This window comes from Sceloporus undulatus, chromosome 3 (genome assembly GCF_019175285.1).
Source record: "Sceloporus undulatus isolate JIND9_A2432 ecotype Alabama chromosome 3, SceUnd_v1.1, whole genome shotgun sequence".
In the NCBI taxonomy this organism is placed as follows: Eukaryota; Metazoa; Chordata; class Lepidosauria; order Squamata; family Phrynosomatidae; genus Sceloporus; species Sceloporus undulatus.
In genome coordinates, this window is record NC_056524.1 from 116,456,564 (window position 1) to 116,469,373 (window position 12,810).

At 40.0% G+C, this 12,810-nt stretch overlaps 1 long non-coding RNA gene across 1 annotated transcript; it reads left to right on the forward strand.

The window, feature by feature from the left end:
* Nucleotides 1–423: 423 nt before the first annotated feature.
* On the forward strand, nucleotides 424–5,619 carry LOC121927366. Its single transcript, XR_006103188.1, has 3 exons — nucleotides 424–504; nucleotides 2,505–2,569; nucleotides 5,426–5,619. It is a non-coding gene; the product is annotated as an uncharacterized LOC121927366 (long non-coding RNA).
* Nucleotides 5,620–12,810: the final 7,191 nt, after the last annotated feature.

Sequence of the window (12,810 nt, forward strand, 5' to 3'; positions counted from 1 at the left end):
TTATTTGTCATTAAGGGAGATACACCATATATACAGTTTAAAACATAACTCAGTAGTTAACTCTAGAAGTAATAATAATAGTAATAACAAAACCATTAATTTATAACATCCTTTTCACCAAAGGGAAGAACATCAAAATACAATCAGCAACAAAACAATAAAAAACAACACTACAATATACTAAAATACTAAAAATAATACACTAATATACTGAAAACAAAATCCTCATCAGGATGATGGAAGAGGTCTCTCTGCAGGAATCTTGGTGGTGCTTTTCTCTGCAGGGGTGATGATGATGCTTCCTCCAGAGTGTGCTGATTCCTTAAGGCCACCCAGGCAGCCACGTTCAGGCAGGGGAGCAGCTGATGCTCACCAGCTGCTCTCTCAGTTCTGGGAGAACCTGAAACCTGCTCCTGCAAGCATCTAGATGGTCCCACTCAGCAGAAAGCAGGCAGACAATCAGGCAGAAGCCTTGGAAAAGAGAGGCAAGAGGCATGGATGATGGTACGGGTCTCTGTTTTCTCTGAAGGTGCCTTGTTCTGCAGGAGGGATTATAGTGCTTCCCCTGGAGTGTGCTGATCAGGATATTAGGTTGTTTAAAAATTTGGCTGTATATTTAAAAGGGGAGAGATGGAAATGTAGGAGTGGGGAAAGTTTTTTGTTGCTAGTTATCCAGAACACATGATGAGGATTATATGGGTGTCCTAATATTGGTCCCTGGAGAATTATTTGACTATTAGTGCCAGCGTGGTGTATTAGTTTGTGTGTTGGACTATGACTTTGGAGACCAGGGTTCAATTCCTAGCTCCCATTGGGTGACCTTGGACAAGTCACACATTCTCAGCCTCAGCAGATGCCAGTGTCAAATCTCCTCTGAACAAATCTTGCCAAATCTTGCTAGGGTCCCCTTAGCATCGCTATAAGTCAGATATAATTTGAAAGCACATAACAACAAATGTTTAGAAAATGGTTTTCTCAGGTATCATTAATCTTCCATAGGTTTATGAAAATATATTATGCATATGATGAGGTGACCTAACAATAAATTTTACTGCTATAGAGTAAGCAAATTGCTAAAAGATGAGATTTCATACTGTTAAAAATATAGATTGGTGAATAGTTTGTTTCTGGGTACAGTTCAAACTAATGGCTTTGTTTAGGCCCTAAACAAATTGCAATTGGGATACTTGAAACTGACATAATGTCCTTCTTAGCTAAGTGAACAATTTTATGTGGCTTGCTGGGCTCCCAGTATTATCATCCAGAAATTCCAGCATGGCAACTACAATTTCATTCAAATCCATAGCCATCTCCAGTTTGAAAGAAATCCCATAGAATAAAGAATACAATCATACTAACATATATATACTTTCAAGTACTGGGAGAAGCATGCCATGGCTGATGCTCATGTGTTTCCAAGCTTTTGAGAGGCATTGCTCTTGTTCAAAGAAGAGCTGAATGTCAGAATCCTCAAATGTGTATCCCTTTTGGATTAATATCTGTCCAAGTGAACAATTCCATAGTTCCATACCCATCCTTTAAACTAAGTAGTTTTGTTGCTTATCTATCTCAGAAAAAGGGAAAGAGAATATATGGGGCTGAGATTTCATGTCAAGGTGAATAGTATAACTGTCATTCCAGAATTGTGCATTGACTTTGCTACAGGTCCTTTGAGTTGAATGGCAACATTAAACAACCAAATATGCCACTGATAGAATAATCAAAGGTGCAACCAAATGCACAGCCACAGGAGTACTGTTACCAATTTCAACAGGGGACAAATGGAAACACAGTGGCTGAGAACCTGTATCCAAATGTGCAGTAGCACTGCATGCTCAGCTCCACTTCAGTAACCTTGAACTGAACATGGATGCAACACAGCAGACAAAATGTCCAGTCACATCCATAGGGGAATTTTTATATTCATTGGACACTGGAAGTATTTTTTTTTTGCCAGTATAATAAGAGAAAAATATGTAGGTTGCATTTGAGAAGTGGGAAAATCCTGCCATTTCCAGAGGTCACAGGAGTTCCCTGTCTTTGTGTGCTATAATGTTCTACTCAAGCACCAGAAAAGGATTGGGCAGAAATACCTCCCTTTCCCCATGGATGAATTAAAAGTGGGATTGGCTCAGAAGAAGCATGAATTACTTACCTGTTTTATTTTTCTGGAAAACAGTTCTGACATAAGCTAAGTGTGAGGGGAAGGCATCACCCATCTATAACATGAATACAGTGTGCCAGGTGCTTGAGAACTTCCATTTAACATTTTTGCTACCAGAAGCCAGTAAAAACATTACATTTATAGAATCACTAGTGGATTGCTGATTGTCTGTATTTGGCTCGGTAGCCTACCAATTAAACATGTTATGTATGCAGGCCTGTTAGAGCTGGTTTACACATGCAAACGGTGAACATACTTCTTGAGATGTATTTATTTGGCAGTGAGGAACTAAAATGCTATTAGATCCCTTAATTAGTGACATTCTAATCTTTTTCTTCAGAGACCCATTTTGAGATGCCAGGAAAGAACTGCATTGTACTATGAAGAGTGAACTTACTTAATATTGTATGCTAACCAAACTTGTCAGAAGTTACTATCACTGTGTATGAAGTGACTATGGAGCAAAACAGACCACCCCGAAGGAGAGGCTTGCTGCCGCCCCTTTGAGCACTGGACTGGGGCTGTGGCACCCACACACCACAGCCCTGATCTGGTGTTTTTCTGGGCCAAAAAGAAACAGCAAAATGCTGCTTCTTTTTGGCTTGGAGAAAGGGTGCCCTTGCCATCGCCACAACACTTTTCTGTGCTGTAATGCGACCCACCATGTAGTCAGGTGGGCGGTGTGACACTGGCTTGGGGGTGGCACTGGGGCATATGTCATCCAAACATCATGCAGCCCCCAAACCAGTGCTTACTGCCAGTCTGTACAGCCTCTTTGTGTGTACACACACACACACACACACACACACACACACACACTCTGATGTTTCATTAATGTGGTTTTCTTTATTAATTTTTTAATTGAAAAAGATTTTAGAAGGGTTATGGAGTTCAATTAACAATTAGCATGACAGATATTCTAGTGATAGGTGTATTCTGAATGATCTGCTATCTGATTTCCTCAGCTTTAATATGCAAACTTAAAATCTAATTTGCTAACTATTGATGTTCTAAGAATCCAGACTACCAAGCTTTAAATCTGATTTGCCAAGTGAAAGTGCAATATGCTATCTGTATCTATATCTATCTATATCTATCTATATAGCTATCTTTATATCTGTCTATATCTATATCTAATGTTTGTCGGTTTTTATGTGAACCACATAGAATGTCCTTGTGCCTGAAAAATGGCATACAAATGTTTTTATAAATACATAAAAATTCTGATGATACATAAGTGTAAGGAACAATTTATTTGGTCCTCTATATTTCTAACTATATTAATACATATATGAAAAGTAACTGTGTATGCAAAAGCTATTCTATTTTTCCCCATTCCCAAACTAGTTCTAATATCTAAAGCTGTTCAGGATGCCCTCCATTTGATGGAAAAGGGGGTCCCCTAGTGGACAGATCTGTAACAAAACAGAACTTTGCAGTTTCGGCGTTTAAGATGTTTTCGAAGACGCAACTGTAGGATAAAAAAGAAGAAGGGGAAGGGGAAAAACAACAATGTGACAGTACCTTTAAAACTAACTGGTTTTTGTTTTCACATGGAGATAAACCAACTTTTCCAGATGGAATACAGAGTGAAAGGATTGCCTGTTCAGAGTACCAACCAGCTCAACTCAATCTCTCTCTCTCTCTCTCTCTCTCTCTCTGTGTGTGTGTGTGAGAGAGAGAGAGAGAGAGAGAGAGAGGGAGGGAGAAGTGGTGTATTTTTCTGTTTGGAAATTGACAAAAATCTTAGAGCTCACCTATACTTACCAGAATTCTCCAGGCTGCCCCTGAACATTCTGGCCCTGAATTCGCCCTTTACTTTTTGGGTCTTCAGCTCTCTTCCTGAGCAATGATGGCCATCTACCTGTGGTCCCCATTCATCACCCGGTGCTGCTGCTAAGACTGGAATGAAGGGCCCAGCTGTGATATCAATGCCAGGCATTCATTTTGATCTCAGAATGATTTGCACTCACTGTCGTGACACTGAACAACTCATAAGCATTTGTTGCTGAAAACCCATAGTCCAGACCTGATTCTGGGATTTGGCCCTTTGTCATCTTAGCAGAATGTAGCAAGCCTGGGAGAAACTCCAGGTAAATCACCCATATAGACAAGCCTCTAGATGAAGCTGCTATTCCAAAATTAAAGTGAAATGAGAGGAGTTTTCATTCTCACTTACTTAGTGAGATAAGAAACATTTAATCTAGCCTAGGAAGGTGGACCCAGAAGAGAGCAGAGGGCAAGCCCTGGTACCACAATGACTGAAAGGGAAGTCAAAAACAAATATATAGATCTTCTTGGGAGTCTTGGCAAGGTGCTGCAACCATTCAGTAAAGCCTTGCAAATTTTAGCAAGCTGGTGCTCTCCTAGCTAAGTTACAGGTTTGAACACAGCACTTTCTGCTTGCTTGGAGATGACCTCCTACCACCACCACCAAATCTGGAGAATTTGTACCCTTGTCTCCAACCTAGATATGCCCCACCAAAACTGAAGACTGAGGCTCTGAGATCTAGCAACCATAGAAGTAGTCTTCACTGGAATTCAATTTAAGTAGATTCAATCAAATTTTGTTTAAAAGAAATTCTCACTTTTTCATCTTAGATTGCTCTACAATTTTTGAGGCACTGGTGGAGTTCTAAAAATGTGGTTATTCTTTCTGGAGATATTTTAGATTTTCTAGGGCCTTTCACACTATGTAAGTATAGTATGATTCCACTTGACTGATTTGATTTCATCCTGTGGAATCCTGGGTTTGGTAGTGTAGGGATGGGTAGAATTCTCAGCCAGAGAGCTTCAGTGTTTCACCAAACCACAAATCCTAAGCTTTCATAGGATGCAGCCATGAGAGTTGCTACCAAAGACTGACTGTGTAGTGTGAAATGGCCCTTGAAATTCCTAACACATTCCACCTGAGGAAGCACTTGATAATTCATTTCAAATTTCACTCTTGGCCCCTCTGGCAGCCCTTTACTGACCTCTTCTGCTATCACACTGGGCCTAAGAAAGCAAGGAATGGGTAGACACCAGGTCGATGAATGCAGAAAGTCATCGGGGAAAAAATAACTAGGAGAAAGAAAGAGAGAGCGAGAGAGTAGAATAATGGAAAAGAAAAGGAAGTAAAATTGTATTTGTGTCTGTGTATATTTCACAACCATTATTCATAACCTACAGTTTTATTCAACCCCATGTTTTTCTTAGATTTTCTTTCAAACAGCCAACATCTCTAGTTCTCTCCTTTCCCTTGGCTTCTTTCTTTTGCAGGAACTCTTGCTGCGGAAGAACCATAGAAGTGCCAGAAGAATTTAGCAACATATGCCCAAATGTGTGGTAAAATACTTAGGCCTATGTTCTCTCCAGATCTCAGAATGAGGTTACAAGGCAGGAATATCCAGTTTAGACTAGAATGCACTCTCTGAGGATTACAGATGTTTGTTAATGGCTTCTCCAGATTTTGAGTAGAACATATTAAAATCAGGGGAAGGTAAGTAAATCTTAAACAATACTATACTGCCTACATGTCTAATATGTAGGGCTAATTAATGTCAACAGGTATTATTAGATCAAGAGCTGCTATGATTTATTTTTGTAGAAGAATACAGTTGCAAAGTCCTAGAACAAAGATATGTTATAGGAAAGCTAAGATCATTGTTAGAAACACTAAGTATCTGTTCATATGTGCATGTAAGACATTGGATTTCTTCTCACGTAAACATCTGTAGCTGTGTTAGATCACTGGTCTTAGTTTTTTTACTGTCTGTACTAGTGCTTCTCAACCTTTGGGTTACAGATTTTTTTTCTTGACTTCAAATCCCCAAAAGTCCCAATCAATATGGCCAATGATCAGGGATTCTGTATATTGTAGCCCAACAATCCTGGAGAGCTAGGATTTGGCAAAACAGATATGCATTGATATGCTCCCTAAAATGTTTTCCAAATGGGAGATAGGCTCAAGGCTGGAACTTTTTGCATGCAGAACACATATTTTATCACCAATTTAGAGTTCCTCCATGCTTGTATATCACTACTTTAAAATGGTTATGTAAGTAACCTCTAAGCATTGGTTTCTCAGATGATGGATATATAACCCCTTGTGCTAAATATATGCCTTTGGTATTTAGAATCCTGACAGCTGGAGACTCAATGATTATGAATACAGAGAGATGGGTTTGGGACATGCTGACAACATGGTGATCTGTTTGCCTGATGGGAAGATATGTGAACATTACATACCACTGAGATAGGTAGGTAGAAAATACAATGCGCCCGTGTCATATGCAGGTGCATTATATGCTGCTTTCGGCATATGTTGAAAGCAGTGTTGCTTCTTCAGGTGCAATGCGCCAGAAGAAACAATGGCACATGCACCCATGGCGCGTGCGCCACCACCATGCACTGCCATGAGCTGTTGCTGGCACAAGCCCCATTACTTGTAGTAGGGCTCGAGCATATGCATTTTTGTTTTATGCGGTGGGTGGGTCCGGAATGGATCCCCCGCATAAAACAAGGGCGCACTGTAGTCATCAGTAGACATTGCAGACATTAATTTTAAGGTATACAGCCATGTAGACATAACCATCTATATGGTTTCCTTGTAGTGGTATTGTCAGTTCTACAAATTTCATTTCTCTCCAATTTTTGATCAGGTTTGGATGGGTTGTAAAGTGATTATCAGCTCTGTTCATGGTATACAACAGGACTAGGAATTATGCACTGCTCCTGGAGTTGTTGGACTTGATGTCTCAACAGTCCTAGCCAGCATAGAGAATGGTGAGGAATTCTGGGAGTTGCAGTTAAACAATATCTAGAGGCCTTCTTAACCCCCATCCCTGATATCCATGAATCCATGAGAATTCATGCTTTGTGATAGATTAGTCATCTGCATCTCAAGCAACACTGAATATCTGTAGGATTCCATTTTTATCTTTTTATTTCCCGCAACTTAAAGATGCTGTTCAGGGAGAGTGCTTAGCTTTCTCTGAAATACCAGAAATCCCTGAATATTTATGAGTCAAATGAGAGTTATATATCGATCTCTACAGTCATGTGTGGCACATGAGACACATGGAGTAGGAACTGAAACAAGTGACATGGGAAATGTCAGTTTTTAAAAATAAATAAATAAAAACAAGTAAGAAGTAGAAAGTTTAGAAGAAGTAGATACTTCTGTATGCTCAGCAGGAGAGAAAAAAGACTCCTGCATAGCAGAAGGTGAAGTACAGAGAAGGAAAACACAAATAATAGTCTCCAGCCAAAACAAATAAATAAAAAAGTAAAGATGTTGGAAGTACATTGAGGAATTGGCAGTGGAAAGAAGGAAGCTGAATCTTCTGCCAAAAAATGAGGGTTAGGCAGACTTGAGGGAAAAATTGGGATTGATAGATATATAGTGCTCATTAGGAGGCTAGCAAGGGGACAACAAAGAGAGGGACAGGTGTACACAATAGAAATCCTGACACTAATAATACATTTGAAATAAAATTGTCAATTTATTGTTATTATTATTTTTTAAAAAATAGGCATAGATGGAGTATAACAGTTTGAAGAAAGGGGCCTTCACAAATATTTCAGTGGGATTGTATAATTTCTCTTAGAATTAGATCTGTGGAGGTATGGAGTCAAAGCAGCAACAATGGACAAGGTTGATCTCAGGCCAGAGACTTCTACCATGTCTGCAAGGCAACCAAGGAGAACAGGAATCCCAGCTTCTGTAGTAACCACTAACAGACAGCATTGGATACTGCTGAGTCTTAGCAGTCAGTACAATGTGAGCATCTGGACATTGGCTAGATGGATCTGGGGCATACACTGGTTGCAGGTATCTGTGGAAGCAGATGATTGCTCCACCACCAATATTGGTAAGGGTGGGCTTTGAGAGGTATTTAAAAAGGCAACAACATATTATCTTGTCAAATTCATATTATTTTAAATTGGAGAGCCTGCCTGATTGCTGAAACATCCAAAATCAAAAGTGCATATCTTTCACGCTCATCCCTTGTCATGTTCTTCCATCAGTTCCTTTGCACATCCTATGAGATGAAAACAAAATAATCCTCAGTGCAGAAAATAGCTGAGAAAAATGGAATAGCTTGAGATGGATGGATAGATGGATAGATGGATAGATGAAGCGTCAGGATGTAAAGAATACTTGCAAAATTTCTTTTCCTTGTTCAGAAAGAGTATCTCAACACATTAAGTCACCTATCAAGAAAATAGTCAATAATTGCAAAATTATTAATGGCAAAAAATCATTTTTAAAAAACCTTCTTACAGTCTCATCAAATGGGGAAAAACATTTGAGACAACAACAACAACAAGGCAGCTCCAACAGGCCTTGCCTGCAAAGAAGACGGCCCTCCCTTCTCTTGGGGAAAGAGGCAAGCCAGCTCCAACAGGCCTCAGAGTGTAGATCTGCTGGACTTTCCCCCTTCCCCACTGCCATTCCCTTCTCCTTTTGTGTCTGTCTTTTTTAGATTGTAAGCCTGAGGGCAGAGAAATGTCTGATTTACAAATTGTAAGCTACTCTGATAGCCTTGGCTGAAGAGCGGGGTATGAATAAATTATTATTATTATTATAATTATTATTATTATCATCATCATCATCATCATCTGGTAGTAGTAGTAGTAGTAGCAGCAGCAGCAGTTATATTTATATTCTGGTTTTCTCCAAATTGGGAGAAGTTAGCTATTTATTTTTGTGTAAGAGTAGAAAGTAGGCAAATAATAAGAACTGGAATTCCCAGTTGCAGTTACATATGTGTTACCTATGCTGCTCTCTATATAAATTTTTGGTATAAATGATAGCCTATATGACCCCTAGATGAATTCTGGTTACCTGTCCACCATTAAGAGTCAAGCGAGAGGACATGTACACACCACACCTAAAGGCATAGTCATCTTAAATATTGTTATTCTAGATAATCTAGGAAGTCGCAGATGGGTTAACATTTTGCCCAAGAGGTACAATGTTTGCTTTCCCAGAGGCATCAGCTATTCCCTGTGGTAGTACTCCCAAGGTCCCCTGCACTTTCCCTGAGGACTGTCCCTGCTGCTCTCCCTCATCATCTCCGATAAGAGAGAGAACTTCAAATCAATTCTGTAGCTGCAAACTCACAGAACAATGCTTGGCTTCCCTACTTCTACTTGCCACATTCCTCCAACTGTCTACCTCCTGGCTATGGGAACTGATCTCCTTCCCAGAAACTTCCCATCCAGGACCATCTCTTCCATTCCAAGAAAACCTCTTATTTCCCCATGTGCTGAAGTGTATATATCCAGACCTCTAGCTACTGGACCTTCTCTTCCAACAGGGTTAGCAACTTGCACATGATGCAGGTGAAGTTACCCACGTCCATAGGCAACAACACAAACATCCCACAACTGTTGCAGGTGACTGCAGCAGCTCCCTCACTGTCCATGTTCAGTAGTCTTCAGTAGGCACTGAAACAGGACTCTGGGCTTTCCCCAAAAAAACTCATCTGTTAAACACCCATGTAAAACACTCTGTTGACCTTGCCTATTTGCCAAGCTCCAGAGACCGTGGTTAAAACTATAGAGAGAGCCACTGGCTGCTAGCTCCTCCCCTGGCCAAATCTCTGATTCAGTTTGTTGAACAAAAGCCTCTCCTCCCTTAGATCAGGTGCTCAAGATTTGGGTCTATACCCAACAAAACAGAGCTCTAGTGAGCACACTTTTACTTAGCTCACACAATCAGCATTCACCCAATAGACAAAGGGTCACAAACTAGAATAGAACAAAAAGACACTTTCATCTTCTGAAGTGTTCCTAAAACTCCTTCCTGTCCACTCATTTTGGTGTACTCCAGATTGTCAGGGTTTTGTGAATCCAGTGAAGTCACATTCAGCCAAATTAACCTTTTTCATCTTTTGTATATCAAAGCAAGCCACCACTTCAGGAACCTTTTGGTTCTTCTGAAGAGCTAGCAAGTCTTTGTTTCCCATGAAATCACTTTGGCCTGAGGCTATTTTAAAGGTATAAATATGCCCCAGAAAATCTAGCCTCTTTTCTACAGTTGACCGCTCCCCCCCCCCACACCCCACCACCACCACCACCACCACCACCACCACACTTTGCCGGTGTCTGTTGCCCTCAGATTCTGTTGCTCTCAGTCTGAATCTCTCCTGATTTCTGTGGACTATTATTCAATAAAGGTAGCTATTACCCTCAATCCAGTCCTGAACCACTTCCTTTAAATTTTCTGTTTCAGTTAGCTTTGTATGCTGGGTGTTAGAGTGAGTCTATCTCATATGTGGGTTCTTTCTTATTCCTTCCAAATAAAAGTTAATTAGTTCACTTCTGCCTTTGTATTCAGAGAGTACTGGTATAGTTGGTGCTTTGATCCCAATGTTACCTTCCTCTCACAAAGCAAAGTCAAATTTCATCAAGGTAGACTCCCAGTGTGGAGGCTTTCCAAGCCTGTGTATCATTGTGGGTAACAGAATGGGTATGTGTGATCTGTGGGTTGCAGTGGAAAGATCAAATGTCAGACCATTTTGTATACTTGATAAGCAACTAACAACAGCAGATGGCTGAAATCCTTGGCATACTTCTTAAGAAGTCACACATTGTTGCCTGATTCTAGCTGACATGCCACCTTTGGATTAATAAATGAGATGCTATTCACAGGAGGTTAAAACTGTGGATCCAGCTTTAACTTTGGATTGTGAGGCTACAGAAAAAGTACCTCGATGCCCTGCAAATGTGGTTGAATTGTAGATCCTGTCATCATAAGCAATGGGGGGAAATGATGGAATCTACAGTTCAGTGACATCTGGAGGGTCACCTGTGTCCCAAACCAAGTGTCCCAAATACAGTGAAATATACTGTGGACTTGTGTTGAACCTGTGCAGAAATATCCTAATTGAGCACTGTCCTCCAGGTGTTAGAAGCTTAAGGGGATTGGTCTTCATATAAGGAATGAGCTGACATAAATTACATACTTTATTTTATTTGTCTTTTGTTGCAGCTGGATGGCCTGCTGTGCATACTAACCTCCATTGCTGGCAGCAGAGAACAATTTTTCACAGCCTTTTTAAAAACACACTTCATTATTTAAAAATTTCCAAGGGACAAACAGAGGGTCACAACAGTGTGTGCTTTTTTTTGCCAGAGAATGCAGCTGTTGACCCTTTCAAGAACCCTCTTTCTAAATGACATTCTTGATATGTTTTTGACCAGTTGTATCATCAGCTTTCCAATCCTTGAGGAAACTAGCTTGAAAAAAAGAAAAGAAGAAGAAGAAAAGCAAAGGCCGGCTGTTGTAAATATTGTTCATTTCCCCAAAGGGAAAATATATCACAAAGGAAGTTGTTTATCTTTGAATAAATCATTCCTTCAGCAATTCACCTTGTTCAAATCTTTCCAGCATGATGGAATTCCACACCCTCTGGTCTTGTTGTCTGGTTGAGAGGAAGGTCTCCTTAGCTGAATAAGTTGCAAGTTTCCTTAACTGAATGATCTGAACAGTAACCAGAATTGATCTGCATACCTTGGAAGGTATTTTCAACATGGTATATCTGAAAGATATGCATGAAACCTAGTATGTTATCCTATTACATGTGAATTAGAATGACAGGCTATACAAATGAACTCTTTCTGAATGCAGTTTAGAAATACATTCTTTCCAATTCAGTGGGACATACTTTTAAGATCTACCTATGCTATTCTATGATCTAATCCAGATCTAGCCACTAAATATTTTTGGGATGCATCTACTCCTTTTAGCATGCATACTTGAGATTAAGGCTGCATTCTGTTATGAATTTACTAAGAAGTAAGCATTATTTAACTCAGTGGAATATAGTTCTAAGGAGACATGCAGAGGACAGGGAACTGAGGCTTAATGCTGTGGCAGGCTTGACCTGAACCTAGCATTACTTATTTTGGAAAAAAAAATACTAATGCACTTACAATAAGTGGTCTTGCTTTTGGCAGGCCAAGAGAGCAATTCCTATTTATGCTATCCTTTCCTATTTTTCCTCTCGCAATATCTCTCCTCCCTATTAATAAAAAGTGAGTCACTTGCCATAAGCAATAATGGGGTTCAGGACTCAAAAGTGCTTTTTAAAAATATTGAAACATTTTTCTTAAATCCAGAGACAGCCGACACTTTGTAACAAGAGCTGGCAAGTCTGTGCAGAGATGGTCTGCAACTTGATAGGGGCCATTATCTTAGAATGGAGCAATAGGTTGGTAATCTTGCCTTCAGTCCGCCACTCCAGGTATCTGGTGAGATTGCAGTTCTTTCTGATGGCAGAGTGGCTCAACTAAAATGCAGGGGAAGGGTGGATCCTGTCAAACCTAATCTTATCAAGGTAGGGATACTGGAGCTGGCCACCTGAAAGGGTGCGCGTGACTTTCTTTATGGCTCTGGTTTTCAGTTGTCCCCTTTGATGATTGTCATCAATGCAAGGAATTATAATTTTCCTGATATGCACAAAAACAGATTTTCTGGCAGTTTTACCCTGCGTTTCCCAAACCTGATTGACAGTTTGGACTGATTATTTATTTTGTAATGACATTTCTATTCCATGTTTAAATTAATCAGCTTAATGTGGCATACATGGCTCTCCTTCTCTTCAAATCCACTTTCATTGTATGAATTTCACGGCAAAGGTGCCCATCTGGTA